Source organism: Apium graveolens, chromosome 1, assembly GCF_009905375.1.
Source record: "Apium graveolens cultivar Ventura chromosome 1, ASM990537v1, whole genome shotgun sequence".
NCBI lineage: Eukaryota > Viridiplantae > Streptophyta > Magnoliopsida > Apiales > Apiaceae > Apium > Apium graveolens.
This window is the reverse complement of record NC_133647.1, coordinates 36,172,783-36,190,150: the sequence shown is the minus strand read 5'-3', so window position 1 is coordinate 36,190,150 and position 17,368 is coordinate 36,172,783.

The window sequence follows — 17,368 nt, the reverse complement described above, 5'->3', positions numbered from 1 at the left end:
ATGAACCCCAACCTACCACTGATTTAATTCCACCCTTTAAGCTTGCAAAACGGGCTTTTAATGATTTGTTAAATGCTGACATAAAGAAACAAGTGGTTAGACCCTTACAGATACCTCAGTCTGTAAAACAGATCCGGGTAAATGCTGATCCTCAAACCTATACATTTGTTTTCCCTAATGTTCAACCCACCAGCACATCCCAGCCACCATAACAACCATCAGAACATACAACACCTACACCTCAAACTTCTCAACCTCAACCTACTCAACCCTCCATCAGAACATATTTCAAACCATTACAAACATCTCAACCTTCACCATCAGCACATCCTGTGAGGCCTTCATCTTCCAAACCTAAGAGGACAAAGACTATACCTCAGACACAACAGAAGAGAAGGACAATTTTTCTGAGAGATGAGTCAGACAGTGAGGAACAGGTTCCAGTATCAAAACCTGTTGTTAAAGAAGCTGAGAAGATTTCCTTTCAGAAGGATGTTAACACTGGGAGTTCTAAGCTTCTCAAAAGACTTAGATGATGTATTCTGATGAAACTCCCAAAGTCTCTCCACCTTCAAAGAGACACAAAAAGCAAAGAGCCAAGAGGCCTGTCAGTGTATCATCACATTCTGAAGAAACTCTGGAAGAAGGAGCTAAGGAAGGGGGTCAGGAATCTCTGATCCCAACAGAACCAATTGTTGTTGATTTTCTTCCTTCAGCACACCCAGAACCTACTCAAGACAGACTGCCTACTCCTCATGTGTCTCCTGTAAATGAACTAGTACATACTGAAGACCTAGGCATAAGTGCTGAGATTGATATTCACAACCTGATTGTGCCTGAGGTTTTATACTTAGAAGCTCCACCAACTTAAATCACTCCACCAACAACACCACTTCTTGATGCTGATTTTAATCCAGAATTTCCTACAACACCTTCTCTGCATCTAGATACTGAAGAGCAGATTTTAGGTGAGCATCAAAATATGGTTGTTGATCAGAACTTAGTTGGAGATCAGCACTTAGAGGATGATGTTGAAGCCTCAATAGCCTCTCATACTATTCTTGTATCAGAGGAAACTGCTGATGCTCATTCTATAAGTTCTGATGCTGCTAATGATGAAGTTACTGGTGAAGCTGCTGCTACAAATGTAGATGCTGATGCAGCTGGTCCATCAAGACATGCACCTCAAAAAACTGTTCATAAAGCTGAGATAGTCAAGAAGTTTGTTACAGGGGAAGCACCAGTACCTTGGAGTGAAACTCCTAGAAGACAGGAGTGGACTAAGGAGTGGAACACAGTTAGTTTTGTTCCTTCTGAAAAGATTCTTGTTGAGCATCTTGCAAAAGCTGATGAAATACTGATAAATGATGATTTCAAGGCACAACTGCGAGTTACTGCATTGAGTACAAGGCACCTTCAAGGTCAACACTCAATAACTCATGACAAGGTGAATAAAATTCAAGAAAACTTGATCCAGCAAGATATGAATCTGAAACTTTAAAAGAAAAGGTTTTTCCAACCTACCTTTGACAGAATTGCCTACATTGAGAAAACCCAAGAGAAGCAACAGTCTCAGATTGATGAAATTTTGAAGAATCAAGCTTCTCATCAAAATTAACTCAATGAGATCCAATCCTCAGTGGAATTGCTTGTCTCTCTTCTATTACCTGCTGATGCCAAAAAGGGGGAGAAAGTAATTAAGTCCAAATGCAAACCTATTAAGACACTGAAGGGAAAGGATGATGAAAAAGATAATCCGGGAAACTCTGGAATGGGTGGAGGTCATGGTTAAGGTAAAGGTCCTTCATCATGTAAAGCTGGAACTACAAGTCAAAGAACAAGTTCTGATACTGGGAGAAGAATAACTTATGATACTGGTAAAAGGATAAGTTCTGATGAACATCTGGAACTTGATGAGGAGATTTCAAGACAGTTATTTCTGAAAGAAAATCCAGGAATGGACTTAAGTTAGAAAAAGTCAACTCCAAATCTGAAGCTTCTGTTGTTAAAAAGAAACTTCCTAAGGCTAAAGGCATTGTGATAAAAGAAAGGACAAATCCTGAGGCAACTAAGGCCAAATCACAAATGGAGATAGATCCAAGGTCCAAGGGTAAAGAGAAAGTTGGTGAACCTGTAAATGTTTATGTGCCTCCTATGGATGAAGAAATATCTGTTGAAGATGCTAATATTACTCTGATTTCAAAAAAGATTTCTTAAACAACCTCTGACATGGCTCAAGTTGTTCAGAGTCAAGATATAGTAAGTTCTGATATGACAATGAAGCAAGCAACCTCTGACATAGCTCAAGTTGGCTTGATATCAGAAGATAAGTTAAAGAAAACCTCTGACATTGCTCATGTTAAATCCTCAAGGTTACTCCTACCAGGATTCACTAAAGCCAAACAAACTCAATCTTTGAAGACTGCAACAAGTAGTTTTGAAGCAAGAGTGGTTACAGGAAAGGAAGCACGAGATAAATCTGGATTGGGTAGTGCTGATGAAAGAAGAGTGCAGAACACAACCAATAATCCAACTTTCTTAAGTGAACCAGGTGTTGGAGCAACTCCTGAAAGATTGAATCAGCTTGAATCTGTACAGATGGTTTACCATACCTTCTTGAAAGAACACATCTTGTTATATTTCATGACAGATGGAAGGGTTTACCATATAAGGGAGAATGCTATACCACTGAAGTATTTTGAGGAACTAGAACATGTTCTATTCTTACTTCAAGTTAAGAACAGATTAACAGAAAGTGCTGCAAATTATTTGAAGACTCAAATTTAGAGACAGAAGAAGCTTCATTCTGAAAAGTCTGACCGCACATACTATCCCAAGTACAGAGATCACAAAGGTGATATTGTTGATATGTAGCCTAACTCTGCTAAGATTATAACTACCTTTCTGGGTTATAAGGCTGTAGAATTCAATCTTGAGTCTGACAAGGCATATTTGATCAGACTAGATCTGGACATAAGGAAAGCTAGAATAAATGTTTCCAGGGCTGCTATCTTTCAAATTGGTGAAGATACAGTTGAATTGAAGAATTATAAAAGGAGGATGATTGATGAACTTAAATATGCTGAGAGATGTTTGTTAAAGAACTATCTCAGAACAACTCCTGATATCATAGAGATCCGTAATTGAAGCCGAGTCAAGATCTACAACTGCTCAAATTCTGATGTGTATACAGATTGAAGTTGTTATCAGAAATTAAAGTTGGTAAAGCTTTAAGGACTGTAAGTTGTAGTTATCTAGTCAAATTCTCATGCATTTGTACTTAATGTTTTTGACATCATCAAATATCTGTTAAACTTGTATATTATGCTAACTTACAAGTTGGGGGAGATTGTTGGATATATTTGATAATGTCATGTCAAATATGATTTGTGTTTAGTTTTCAGATCTTACTTAAACAGGACAAATCAATACTTAACTGGAAATTAGCACTTATACTGAAGTCAGTACTTAAGATATCAGAACTTAAGTGGTCCGAACTTAATTTATCAGGAGATATTTATCAGAAGATAATATTAGGACTTAAGGAGACTTTCAGATAAGGAAGGCGACTGTTTGAAAGGAAAGAAGATCAAGACAAACGCAAAAAGAGATATGCATGGAGAAGGAATTCTATGAAAAATAGAATACTTGGAAGAAAAGATATCTGATTGATATATATTAGGAAGCAGAATTATATTCCATATCAATTAGCGATTATCTTGTAACTGTGTAGTATATAAATACAGACATAGGGTTTACACTAGATGTGTTATCATTTTCGAGAATAATATTCATTATAACCCTATCAGCTCTCGTGATATTTGTTCATCACTGAGAGAGGACAGTTCCATATTATAACAGATTTTAATAAAGCTTATTTTATGTTACTTGTGTTCTTTAATTCGATTTGATTATGATAAACATTGTATTCAACCCCCTTCTATAGTGTGTGTGACCTAACAACATAAATGAGCTAGTAAATAAAGATCTTGTGAGAGAACTACCAAAATCAGTATTTGCTTCTGATGGTCTTTGTGACTCATGTCAAAAGGCAAAACAAAGAAAATCTTCATTCAAGAGCAAAACTGAATCCTTAATTCTTGAGCCTTATCACTTACTGCATGTTGATCTATTTGGTCTAGTCAATGTCATGTCTATTGAAAAGAAGAAATATGCTATGGTTATAGTGGATGAGTTCACAAGATACACTTGGGTGTATTTCTTGCACAAAAAGAATGAAACTACATCTACTCTAACTGATCATGTCAGACAGCTGGATAAGTTAGTCAAAGATTCTGTTAAAATAATAAGAAGTGATAATGGCACTGAGTTCAAGAATTCAATCATGGAAGAGCTCTGCAAAGAGCAAGGAATAAAGCAGGAATTTTCTGCACCTGGAACTCCACAGCAGAATGGAGTTGTAGAAAGAAAGAACAAGACTCTTATGGAAGCTGCACGAACTATGCTTGATGAAGCAAATCTACCAACCTATTTTTGGGTTGAAGCTGTGCAGACTGCTTATTTTACACATAATGCACTACAAGAAAAAGTTGAATAGACATCATACATTAGACATCGATTGATGTTGCCACTGATGTTAAAAGAAGCAATAACATCATCCCGTGTTTTTCTGATGTCTATGTTATTTGAAGACATCGGTTATTTAATAACTGATTTCTAAAATTACCAAAAAAAAATCACGGCGCGCTCCTTCAATTTTTTCCCCTGAACGAAATATTTTAAGATTCCCCCATCCTTTACCAATTCCCCCCCATTTTCAGAAGCTAAATTAAAATAAAATTTTCACTCTCTCTCGTCCCACCCCCACCCGCTCTCTCCCTCCCCATCCCAAGTCTTAAATCTTTCAATTTGTTCGAAGATATAAAGCTCGAATTGGTACATAAGTAAGCTATAAAACTCGAATTCTTAGTTTCATTTAATTTTAAATTGGGGATATTTCAATTCTAAACCCTAATTTGGAGTTCATGCTTGAGCAAGGATCTATTTGCCTTGTGGCCGGTTTATTAGTGTATCTCAAAATGACTGCTCAAACTCAAGAAGAACTCTTGGCTGCCCACCTTGAGCAACAAATCATCGATGTATTCTCTCTCTCCCCCCCCTCTCTCTCGGTACACTCTCTCCCTCTCCCCCCTCTCTATCTCCATCTCTCTCTCTCTATTCCCCCCTCTCTATATACTCCCTCTCCCTCCCCCCTCTCTCCCTCGATGTTATGGAAGTGGGTATATGAGTTCTTGATCAAAATTGCAACTTTAACAGGTACTGTGACTTAAAATCATCAGCTTTAAATGACCCATTATTCCATTTAGAAGAAGATATTCTAGGTTTATACCCAATTGCATTTCCAATTTCACTATTTTTTTCTTTGTTTTTACTTTTAGTGTTAGTATTTTGATTTGAAAAGAATAAAAGTTTCATCTTTTAGGTTAGTTGCTAGTGAATATCTGTTTTTCTGTTATGAAAAAACTGAAAATTTAGATTTGTTCGATCTTTTTCTAGTGGTATTGAATTTAAGTGGTTTTATTTTATAGTGACCACTGTTGCTTAGGTACCTGAGGGTCTGGTTTTAGTCTCACTACTCTTTTTGGAGTAACTTTGGTTAGCAGCAAAACCATTTCTTTCTTTTTTCGAATTTTAGTTGAATGTTGACTTTATAGCCCTGATGGCGATCCTGTACAATTGTTTTGACTTCTGTTCAGGTGCTTCTTTGGGAATTCTCCCGATTTTTGAATTTGTTTGGTAGCAACTATGAAATTATAAGTCTTTTAAGTGACACACTCTTCGGATATTCCCCTTCAATGAGCATTTTAACTACAATTATGTTAATTTGGAACTGAATTGTACATTTTTAACAGTCTTATACCACCTGTATCCTGTCATTATATAATTATATATTTTCTTTTCCTATTTTGTTATACAGGTTTTCTTACTCGTTGATGCTGGATACATATGTATATCTACTGTGATATCAGTGGCTGCATATGAATTAGGACATGCTCACTCTGCTACAAGGTCAAAATTTGAACTCTTTGTTTTTCCCTTCAGTCTGTTGTTTGCTCTTTATTTGTAGTATCAGTCCTGGTTTCTTTGTGTTTTCATATTTTGAACATCTTATCATGTTCTATTCATACAAATCATTATAAAGAATTTCGCCACATAATCTGAATAATGAGGTGGCTGTACCGTTTAATTATTATGTATAATTATTTATGCATTTGGATACAAATATCATATGTGAAGTGGATGGATCTCATAATTTCGTGTCATAGGGGATGCTTTTTCCAGTAGCAGTGAGGGCATACAGATTAAGTACATTGCTGTATTTTTAACTGTTCTCTTTCCAGGAGCTTTTGTGGCCTTCAATAAACAGTCCAGAGACCATTTAAGCCTACCCCTCCTCCTCCTACCCCCAAGGGAATTATTTCATTTATATTTACTGCTTTTACATTGTGCAGAACACTTTAAAATTTAAAACTCCATTAGTCAGTGAATTTGGGTAATATAAATAGAATATATAATATGTTATCTCGGTGATCCGAACCTTACACCTCTTTATTCTGATGTAAACATTAAATTTAAATTGTGACAGGAAAGCACGAGTTTCTTTGATCCGTATTCATAAAAGATTGTAAGATTACTAGATTTAATTTTATACAAGTAATAATTAATTTTTTTTAATCTGCTTGACACTTATTATCAACTGATATCATTTAGAATTTGATACTTAAACATTTTTTCTTTTATACGATCCTTTGCTGCCTCAGCGTGCATGCTTGTATGTATGGCGATATTAGAAAATTGGTCCATGACCTCATGTTACTGGTCCAAGCCTGACAATATAATCGATTTTATTTTGCAATCAGCTGCCATAGAAGCAGCCGCCTCATTACATATGTTTTGATTATATCCAGTTAAAATAGACACAATAATCTAAAGATTTAGTATGATCTTCCAATGCTGCATGGGCTAGATTTTTCCACTATTACAATTATTATCTTATTAGTATTAGTATTTTACTTTATAATACCCATATGACATGTTTAATCGGAAATATAGTTTCACTTGCCAAAGCCAGTTTCATAGTTACAACTTATAAGATACCTTTGCTTTGTTTCCATGTAAAATAACTGTACCTGCTGTATTTTCTATAACTAAACACAAACAAATGATGTATGATGGAACACACAGCTACTGGAAATTGTAGATATAACATCTGTGTTTTAACACAGACATCAGAATTGATCACCAAAGCAGTGTCAACTAATTAGGTGCATGAATAAATTTACTTATGACAGGAAAGCACGAGTTTCTTTGACATTATATCATTCAGTGGACCTACACCGGAAAGAATCAACGGTAGACTGGCCATGGTCGGATTCGTGGCAGCGATGGGAGCAGAACTAGCGAGCGGGCATGATGTGTTTCCCAGATCTCAAACGGCGGGGTGCCCTGGTTCTTGGAAACAAGTGTACTATTCTCACTAGCATCTTTGATACCTTTGTTCAAGGGAGTAACTGTTCTATCTAAATCTGAAGGAGTGATGACTTCAGATGCTGAGATGTGGAATGTTAGAATTGCTATGTTAGGTTTAGTTGCCTTGGCATTCACCGAGTATGTCAAAGAGGGTGCTCTTAAATGGTCTCTGGTCTCTTGGTTTTATAGTAATTATTTTTATATGTGCTGCAAAACATATTGTCTGTGGACCATCAAAGTAAGCAACTATAATTTTCTATTCTTGTTAGAAAACTTTCTTTTTGTTCTTTTTCCTATTTTTTCTAGCTTCAGTTAGGATGAAGGAAAAGTTAAAAGCTAAGTATGCATTTCCAGTTGCTAGGCTTTCTCTTGTGACTCCTGGAACTAATTAGAGAGCAAATGCAAGTTGATGGTCTTACAAATGACGAGGTGAAGAGTCATTTGCAAGTAAGTTTAAGTTCTCCATCAAATAATCTTCTATAATCCCCTAATTTTTGTGAAATGCTAAAATGGTTTCCGTTAATTTCAGAGGGTCCACTACGGCTGACTACGACTGACTGATACAACCAGAAGGACTTCTATTACGGCTGACTGATACCACCGGAAGGACTTCTACTACAATTGGTGATAGCGTGGAAGATGAAGAAGCTGAATGATCCAAAAGCTATAGCTGGAAAAACTGAGTTCAGGCCTCTTACAAAAATTGATGTATAAAATATACCCATCTACCAAACTTTGCAGATAAAATTATACACCGGAGAGATGGACTACAAAAATAATACAGTTGATAATATGGTAGGTGTTTAGGAAGGCCATGAAATTTTGCAGACTTAGTTTTTGTTACTGCCTATCCTGACTTTTATTTATTTTGAGGTTTTCCGTTATAAAAAACTTATGTTGAAGTGTAACTTTGCTGAGCATAAGAGACATGATGACTTTGTCTATAAACTTGTTATACATCACTTTTTAATGAATAAATACTGATGTCAAAAAAATAATTGTACATCACTTTTAATGAATAAATACTGATATCTAAAAAGGAATTTTACATCACTATTAATGAAAAAACTGATTTCAAAAACTTAATGTACATCGCTTTTTGCTAAAAAACTGATGTCAAAGACTGACATGTTCAAGTCTAAAAGAGACATAGACATCACTTTATTTGGGATAAAACTGACGTCTAAATGTAGAACAGACATCACCTTTCACTAAAGAAATCGATGTTTAATATCTGATTTTACATCACCTAAATGAAAATATTTGATGTCTATGTGGAAAAAAACATAGCTCATTATATGTTTAATATGGTGTAATAGGTGTAATTTATTTATTAAATTATTTATTTCTAACATTTTTTGTAAAAAAACAATGCATGGACATCAGCTTTTTTGCTCGAAACGATGTCTAAGCCAGTAAAGACATCGGTTTATGGCCGATGTCTAGAATAGACATCACCGACATCAACATCGGTTGCCAAACAACATAGACATCAGCCAAAAACCGATGTCTATGGACTTTTTTCTTGTAGTGATGCTACACTCATAAACAAGCATAGAAAAACACCATATGAGATGGTGAAGAAAAAGAAGCCAAATCTGAAATACTTTCATGTATTTGGATGCAAGTGTTTTGTTCTTAAGACTCATCCTGAACAGCTGTCGAAATTTGATCTAAAAGCTGATGAAGGAATTTTTGTGGGATATCCACTTTCCACAAAAGCCTTCAGAGTCTACAATTTAAGAAAAAAGGTAGTAATGTAATCTATCAATGTATCTTTTGCTGATAAAAAAGATTACTGGACTTGAAGATTTCAATGATCATGATCAGCTAAGATTTGAAAATGAAGATGTAAATTCTAATTCTGTAAATTCTGATGACCTAAATCCTGATCCTGTAAGTTCTGACGAGTTAAATTCTGATGTCATTGAAACTGTGGTAACTGCTCCAAGGGCAAATGCACCTGTTCAGGGGGAGCAAGTTGATGATCATACCATATCTTAAGACTCTCAAGAAGCAATGGAACTAGTCACTGGCTCTTCAAGTTCTGATTCATCAAGTTCTGATGAGCCAAATTCTGATAATTCTTGAAACTCTGATTCTTCAATTCCTGAAGGATCCAACTCAAATTCTGAAGTTTTAGAGAGCATAACTTCAGGGGGAGCATCAGAAAATACTGATGGAGACATCATGGATGATGGGGGGAGGATCCAGTTTTAGAGATCAACTTCCATCTGCAAGGAAGTGGACTAAATCATACACACCTGACTTAATAATTGGAGATCCTGAAGCAGGTGTTAGAACTAGAACAGCAACAACAAATGAATGTTTCTATCATCCCTTTCTATCTCAGACTGAACCAAAGAAAGTGGAAGAAGCTCTTCAAGATGCTGATTTGGTGCAAGCAATGCAGGAAGAGTTAAATGAATTTGAAAGAAATAAAGTCTGGACCCTAGTACCAAGACCAAAGGACAGATCAATTGTTGGTACAAAATGGGTGTGTAGAAATAAAACTGATAGTGATGGCATAATTACGAGAAACAAAGCAAGGCTGGTTGCTAAGGGTTACTCTCAACATGAGGGTATTGATTATGATGAAATATATGCTCCAGTTGCTAGATTGGAAGCCATAAGAATCTTTTTGGCTTATGCTGCTCACAAGAGGTTTAAAGTCTTTCAAATGGATATAAAGAGTGCATTTCTCAATGGAGAATTAGAGGAAGAGGTATATGTTGAACAACCTCCAGGATTTGTAGATCCAAAATTTCCTAATCACGTCTTCAGACTTGATAAAGCACTCTATGGCCTAAAGCAAGCTCCAAGAGCATGGTATGAAACTCTGGTACAATTTCTTCTAGAAAGTGGATTTACCAGTGGAACAATTGATAAAACTCTGTTCTATATCAACCATGGCAAGGACTTACTTTTAGTCCAAATTTATGTTGATGATATCATTTTCGGTTCTAAAAATGCCAAACTCTGTGAAAAGTTTTCAAAGCTAATGCAGTCAAGATATCAAATGAGTATGATGGGAGAACTTAGCTTTTTTTCTGGGACTTCAAGTCAAGCAAACTGAAGAAGGTACTTTCATAAATCAATCCAAGTACACCAGGGATTTACTCAAGAAATTTGGAATGCAAGACAGTTCTACTACATCAACTCCTATGGCCACTGCCACCAAGTTAGATAAAGATACTAGAGCATCAGTAGATATTACTAACTACAAAGGTATGATTGGCTCTTTACTCTATTTAACTGCAAGTAGACCAGATATCATGTATGCTACCTGTCTTTGTGCAAGATTTCAGGCTGATCCAAGGGAACCTCATATAATAGTTGTGAAAAGATTTTTCAAGTACCTCAAGGGTACAGCTGATATAGGATTATGGTATCCTAGAGAATCAGATATTAAGCTAATAGGTTACTCAGATGCAGATTTTGCAGGATGCAAAATAGACAGGAAAAGCACTAGTGGAAGCTGCCAATTTCTTGGAGGCAGATTGGTTTCTTGTTTTAGCAAGAAACATAAATCAATTTCCACATCAACTGCAGAAGCAGAATATATTGCTGCAGGAAGCTGTTGTGCACAGATTTTTTGGATAAAGAATCAGTTACTGGACTATGGGTTAGAATTTTCTAAAATACCTATTTACCGTGATAATCAAAGTGCTATTTCTATGACAGGAAATCTAGTTCAACACTCAATGACAAAGCACATCAGCATTAGGTACCATTTCATAAGGGAACATGTGATGGAAGGTACAGTGGAATTGCATTTTGTTCCAACAGATCAACAACTAGCAGATATCTTCACAAAATCACTATGTGAAGCTACTTTTACAAGACTGGTAAATAAACTTGGACTGGTTTCAGGTTCTTTCTCAAAATATGTTTAGTTTTTGTTCTCATACATCAGACTTTATGATCAGTGTTTACAAATTTTCTCATCTTAATGTAATCTGTGCTTAAATTGTAACATATTAAACACTGCTTATTATCTGATATGATTCTATAAACTCTGAAAGTGTTTTGAATGTTCTGTGACTATTCAATCCAATGAGGATTATTTTGTTAGATGCTGACTTAGTAGTCTTTAACAAACTATGTATCCCATGTTTGAATTAGTTATTTATGTGGAAATCACTAACACAACCAAATTCTGATTTTGATCTTAGTCAAATTTACTTCATGTATCTTATTACTAAGTCACAAACTAGATTATTGCTTCTTATCTGCCAAATTCTGATGTCATTAAAACTTAAGGATGAACTACATGCTTGATAAGCCTCACTTATCTGAAGAAAATAAAAGAAAAGAAAAAAATTAAAATCAGGTACTCCTTTGAGATCTAGAGTAAAAATGTGAAAGGGAAGATCCAAGTGCATTGCTGGTATTAAGTAATATGCATTAGAAAAGAAAATTAATTTTTTTTGGTGACTTTGCACATTCTCTGATTACTGGAGAAATATTCTAATAACAGCAGTAATTCTGATGGCAGTTGTAACTCATTTACACTGAGAAGCCCCTATCAAAAGAATTTCAAAAGATGCATAAAATTAGCACAAACAGTTGAGGTTGATTCTTGCATAAATTTATTCTACAGTGGACTTCAAAATTCAAGACAGATTTTAAGCATTTTTCTTAGTTATGCCTTATTTCTAAGATATACTGAAGTTTATCAGACTTTAATCTTTATCTGATCATTTGCACATACACATACTATCACTCCATATGAATGATGAAAATTACTGTGGTGATTAAGTTGTTTCTGATACATAGTTAAGTATTATTTGCATAATTTCTGAGGACAAGTTCTGATTATATTTTGATGATTAAACTATGAAGAAACCAGTCAGTATTTGTGTGAAGAAACACATAAACAGTCATTCACTTTTTGAGTACAGAAGCCATGTTCAGATGACTGTTAAATTCTGATAATAGTCAAGTTCTGATGCAAATTCTGATATGAATCATGATGCTTACGTGGCATTATTTATTTGCTTGACTTATTTTTAGTATTTACTGTAACGGTCATATTTTCAGAAAATACTTAAGTGAGATAAAAACATTGCTAATCTTTTGGTTAATGGGAAACGTGTTTGTTTTGAGAACTGCATGTGCACAATTATTACTGCACGTTTACCGTGCCCACTAATAATGTTTTGACTGATTACATGCTGCCATGTGTCAAAAGTCGGTTCAACTTCAGAAATTAGCCGTTGTAATTAGTGGAGAGTATATATATAAGAGAGATAAAAGATTTTACAATCTTTTACCTACTTTCTTACTCTTTTCTCATCTCTATTATTCTTTTACTCTCTTACTATTCTCTGGCCCTACTTTCTTACAGGCATTTTATCAAACACTTTCTACACACACATTATTTCACTTAATTTCTCACAGAAATGGCACCAAAGGACGTTATCTTTAATGAAGTCAAGTTCATCCCCAACAACTATATGGCTATTCTCAGCAATGCCGATGCTCCTTCAGATCTTCACTTCATTCAAGACTTTCTTGCTCACAGTGAGATTGGGTATGCTTTGACCCAACCACAAGCACTCTCAGGAACACAAATTTTGGAGTTTTGGAGGTCTGGAGTCTATGATAATGATAGTAAAGATGGGTCTCCAAGCATCATTTTCACAAGTGGGGAAGATGAGCACCTGGTTACCTTGTCTATTGTTCGACAAGTTCTGCATTTGCCAGAAAATTGTACTTTTAATGCTTAGATTGGGGATCCACTTCTAGAAAGCATGATGGCCAGTCTTGGCTATGAGAAAATTCTGTCCAAGGTGGGACAACTGAAGAGGCCCTACATCATAAGGGAGTGGAGCTTCTTTTTCGATTACATCACTAGAGCCTTTGCCAACAAATGCTCAAATTTTGATGCTATTCCAATTCTGAGTCAGAAAATAGGGTATGCACTTATCAATCAAACTCATTTTTGTCATGCCCCGGCTTAACAATATATATTATACAACTTATTACAATAGTTAACAAAAAGGAAAAAATACATCTGAATCCAAGATCTTACAGTTTAGGGTTTGGAACAGCCCAACACTATTAACTATTACAACCTAATTTTTAATATCGAGTCCTCACACAAAACGATCACTTATTCTACCTGAGCTTGAATATACGAATCGGCATCACAAGTCTTACACACTTTCTGCTTGAATCTAACCATATCTGCTAGCTGTAATATCAGGGTGAAAGCAAGTAGTGAGCCAAATGCTCAACAAGTGCTATACAATAAAATACATAAAACAAAATAAAAGAATAACAATGTGAAGAAAGAGCAAATAATAACAAGAGATAAACTTTTGGGAGATGGCATCATTTACTTGTAACAAAACAATTCAAAACCATTTCTTTATCAAAAACCATTTTATGACGCTACGGATTACAACCGGTGATCAGCCGCGAAGTAATCCCAAACCTCGCTGGGTTCTAGAACATTAATGGGATCGCTAGGCAACTTTTAAGCCTATAAATTAAGAGTGGAAAGGACTTGTGTCTCAGTCCAGATCCACTATTTAAAGAAAATATTTGTCCTCCTTTGGGACTGGAAAACCAAATTTTAACCTTTTTATTTTTAAAAACTGATGCCAATTGACAGTTTATTTCTTAAACAGTGACCATCTTTATCAAGGGTTATAGCTAAATTTTGAAGCACTGGGAATAGGTCCACTAAATTTCAAGTCCATGATCCACTAAACTATACTTTATCAAGGGAATTGCAAGGTTTCTATTTACAAGGATTTTGACAATGAGATTTAGCAAGGTTATCGGATAGTATGATGGAACAAAGTCAAATTAGGTTCAAGGTAATGGTTCCAGATAAGACATAGGTATTAAAATATAAAGAAAGTGAGCATCAGTTCAAGGTATAACAGAGTATCATACTTTAGGGTAAGGATAGGGTTATCAAGAAATCATGAACAAACGTTAAGGAATAACTGACTTTTAGGTATCAAGATAAGGTTACTGAGTATAACTTGCACATGGTTCAACATCACAATTACTTTGGTATACTAGCATGGTATGACTTTTGATTACTTGCATAATAATCTTCAAGTAAAGTTAAACTACTTGCAATAAACACTTGAGGGTTCATGGCATTTTCATATAATATGAAGATAGATTTGAAACCACTTGGTTCATATATATGAAGGTGAATTAGAATACTCACATCATATATAAGAACTGGTTATCGCACACTTGCAGTGAAAACAAAAAGGTAGGTTGAACCACTTGCCTTGAGAAGGGCTTGACTTCACTAGCAGGTAGGAGCAACTGGAAGCTTTACTTGAATTTAATGGAAAGTTTACCCTCATCTCGAGATCCTATACAAATAATAATAACCTCATTATAATATATTATAACCAACTCAACCTATTTGTAAACCGAAATTATACACAATGGCTCTTAGGCCTATATACACATATATTTACAATCATCTTATAAGCATAATAGTACACATAGCCACATATGCTCACATAACACATTTAAGTACAAAATAATATAACACACACTATATTACATCACTAATCTTGGATGATCTCGCTCCACTTACTTAAGTCACTTGGTCGCTAAACTAGACAAAACTCCAAATTTTGACCTCCTAACTCGAAGTGCCTTTACTAAACCATCCAATTCCTATTGACCCTGACTTGGGCCTTTCACTCTACTGAATTTAAGCTATCTTTAAACTATGGTGGTCAACCAAATCTTGACTCATAAGTGCTCTACAACTATGTGATAAGTGAATGTGCTCATTATAGTGATTTCAGGATGACATCTATGGTTTCTTGGGTGCATTTGACACTCTTAAACTTCAATTTTACCTCTAAAACTTCTACACTAGACTCTTGTGATCATAATTCAACTCCAAAACTTTGTGCCCAAGGGCCTAGCTTGGGCCTCCCTAGGCCTAAGCTTAAAGTCCACGTTTCCCCTGTTTTCTGGACAGAAATGGGTCCTGATTTGAATTAACTTGTGACACATGATTCTAACTCAAATCCTATGAACTATGGCTGTAAAAACTCCCCTGACACTCCCTCTAACTAAGGCCAAACATGGCCTGTTGAGGGCCTACCTATGACATGCTCAAAACTTCCCATTTCTAAGTTGTAGTAAAACTGTCCCCTGTTGGACAGATTTAGTGTTTTCACTCGAGCACCTAACCAAACGACCTACAAACCTCTAAAAACACCTAAAACCTAATGTATACTCCTAGTGATAACTTCTGGTGACTTGGGCCTTAAAGTGCGCGACAATGACAAGGTCAAATCTCACTCTAAACCTCATGGTACCAAACTGAAATTCTGCAGAATCTAATGCTCCCCTTTCCACCATGATTCTCACTTGGCAAACCCAACCAAACATCAATCAAAACCCAAACCTAACCTCAACCAAGGAAATCTACTAAACTACTACTCCCACACTCAATATTGGCTTAGTGGAGATAATCCTTGTCTAAGGTGCAATATAGAAAAACAAGAGTTAACACAATACACTAATTACAAGTCATCAAATTTTCGAAAATAACAACTTATATCCGCCATATATTTTCGAATTAAAATTACATATCAAGGAGCACAAATTAAAATCAATATCTTAACTCAACTGAAAATTAAAGCCTATTAACAATTATCAATCCAAATAATCAAGAATTTTCAAAAATCATGAATTGAATCTATGCATGCATGCCTTCAAATTTACAAGTCAAAGAAATATGATTTCCATAATAAATTTTATCATAAAATCAACATGCAAGCCTAGCATTAACCATATCTATATGATCACTTAACATGCAAAGGGTTTTATCATGTTTTTACTTCCAAAACCAAGTTATCATCATCTAAACATTCAAAATCAACAAGGCCACAAAGAAACATCATTAAGAACCATTCATTCGACTCCCTTATGGTCATAGCCGAATGAAATGGAAGGGAAATGACCATTAAAAACAAGAGCTTCACTCACATGACTTGGCATTTCACCATTCCTTGTAGTTCCCTCAATAATACAACCTTAAATCCATGAGAATCAAGATTGTATTTTGAGTTCTAGTTAAAACTATGAAATGCACAACATAAACTTTTCACTCTAAACTCTTTGGATTATATATGAACAACATACAGGGAGTAAGATTACTTGAATATAGGATGGATGTTTGGGTGAAAAAAAATGAAGAAAAAGGAGGGGGTATGGCTTCGGCCAAGAGAGGCCGAGAGGGGGGTTGAGCCGAGAGGGAGGAGAGAGTAAGGTGAGGGTGGAGTGAAAATAAAGTGATCATGACAACTTGCTTGTTTTATGGTTTTGATTTGACTAAATGTGAGTGGAATTAGTAATTGACAAAAGTAACCCTCTAGCAAGAATTGGGTCATTTTGCATGCAAGGACAAAGAAGTAATTTGGCTAGTAAAATGAGAGTTAGTGGGGGTTGGAATTGTCTTTTTAGCCCTTAAAGTTGAATGGGAGGGTATTTGCATGCAAGGGTTTCCATGTAAATTGCTAATTATTAAACAACTAATTTTCAAAGATTGACTTTTATAAAATAGAATAAAAACTCGAAAATTATAAAAATTGTACCATAAAATAACTTGGATTTTTAGAAATTTTATGAGATCAATTTTGTGATTTGTGAATGAAATAATTTTAAAAGATAATTTACCCATGGTAAAGAATATTCTCTATAAATCAAGAATAGGAGCAATTAATAAAACTCTCGCTTTGAAAAATTCATTTTTTAAACAAAGCAATTTATAATGCAGCAAATTCCATTCACACGAATGTAAAATAAATAAGTATATTTATAATTGACTCTATGGTTATACAGAGTTTGCAAATAATATTATACAAAATGCCGG